Genomic DNA, 1,852 nt, shown 5'->3' on the forward strand with positions numbered 1-1,852 from the left:
CCGGTAAAGAAGTATGGAAACACAAACCAGTAAACTTAGTCGGGTCGGCAATAGCCGCCGTCCTGGATGGGGACCCCGGGACTCGACTCACTAATGCATAATTACACTGGCAGAAATGACCCAATCGCGCAGTCAGTGGCGCTCGTCATCATCATCACCGACAGCATGATATCAATGTCCAACAGCGATGCTTCACCGCCATAGTGGCGCTCGTGAATCAAAGATATCACCTTCAATGCGGCCCCGCGATAGATGAATTACTCACGCCTCATTGGCTGCGCTCGTTAGGAGATGTACTCCGCATGCTAGAAGACCGTCTGCCTCGCAGAGCTATTTTAGCTCGACTCCGAACGATCGGGAGATGGACAGTGTATGACCCGGTTACGAAGTATGAAAACACTAACCAGTAAACTTAGTCGGGTCGGCAATAGCCGCCGTCCTGGATGGGGACCCCTCGGACTTGTTCAACTTGACACACGGTTTGGCAGCGCGGCGGTTTTTCCTGACCTTTCCGGACCTATGCTACAGTAGATTCCCTTCATGTAGACTCCGTGTAAGTCAGGTGCATTCCTTGAACTCGAAAAAGCGTCAGACAAAACTACACATCACCCAAGCTTCGATATGTTCAGAGATGACATTTCACTAGGGTCCAGCGTACCCTGGTGAAGTAGTCGTGATACGCTTGCGCCGCCCTCTTATAAGGAACCATCGGGGTTCAGATAACGCTGCGGTCGATCATATGCGCTGACCAACTCTCACAAAGGCGGAACTTGAATTAGGTGCCTTCTTGTTCGGTATGACCTTACCGAAATAGTCGTGTTAAGACGGCAGACGCAGTGATCAGACGTGGGTATAATCCATGCGAAGACTAATTTAGCCTGTAAATACAGGGTGGCTGAAATTTTGCCCTACTCTCTGACTTTTAGCTACCGCTGAATTTAATACATACCTCTGGTTTTGTCAGCATATTCACGTTAAATCTCAGTGAACGCCAGTCAGCTGATCGGAGTCTGTGGGCACATCAACCAGTCGTGATTTTAGTGCCCGTACACTCCTTCGAGCAGTCCTGCTGTTCTGGTAACTTCATCCGCAAAGCACTGGACTCAAACTCTGTTCTTCTTAGAGCTTGTGAGCACTGCATCTCCTTTGCTCCCCGGTAATTGAATTCCGGGCATCTGACATACGCGGCTCATTTACTGGCTTCTGTCTGTCTGCTAGGTTTCATTTCCTCATCGACTTGAATACCTGGGGCGCTTGCATGGAAGCCGTTCAAGGTCTGAAGGTCCAGAATGCATGTTTATCCCATGCTCCAACACGTCTGTACAACCGTTGTGCGAAAAGTGAAGTGTTACTCATCAGTAAATCCATTAATTTTCCACCAACCAAACCTTTCGGAACAACGACTTGCCGATTTTCCTATTTCAAAAGGCATGAAATTGATGTAACAGGTGGGAGAATAACCAAACAACTGTTTACGAAACTTGAAAACAGTCTACGATACGCCAAGCGCGCCCTGTGCAGTTATGTCAGGCAGGATGAGAATGATTAGAACGGACAAATTTTTGCCAGTTTCACTCGATCTGATCAGCTGCTTTCCGTCATTTCATCTGCCATCAGGTCACCTTCATCTTTGGAAATTGGTGGCTAACTGACCTCAGTTTGTTGGTGCACATCACTGGCACATGCAACCATCGCCCTGATTTTGCTTGCAGACGACAAGTGGACAACAAGCGTGTCTGCCAACAGTTAATTCCGCCCAAATACATCATCATCATCATTGTCAGCTGTAATAACCGCGTACTCGTGGTACAGTGGTTGTAGCTGCCACAGTTTCGTTCACCGATGATTTGGG

The sequence above is a fragment of the Opisthorchis viverrini genome, assembly GCF_000715545.1.
Source record: "Opisthorchis viverrini unplaced genomic scaffold opera_v5_21, whole genome shotgun sequence".
NCBI lineage: Eukaryota > Metazoa > Platyhelminthes > Trematoda > Opisthorchiida > Opisthorchiidae > Opisthorchis > Opisthorchis viverrini.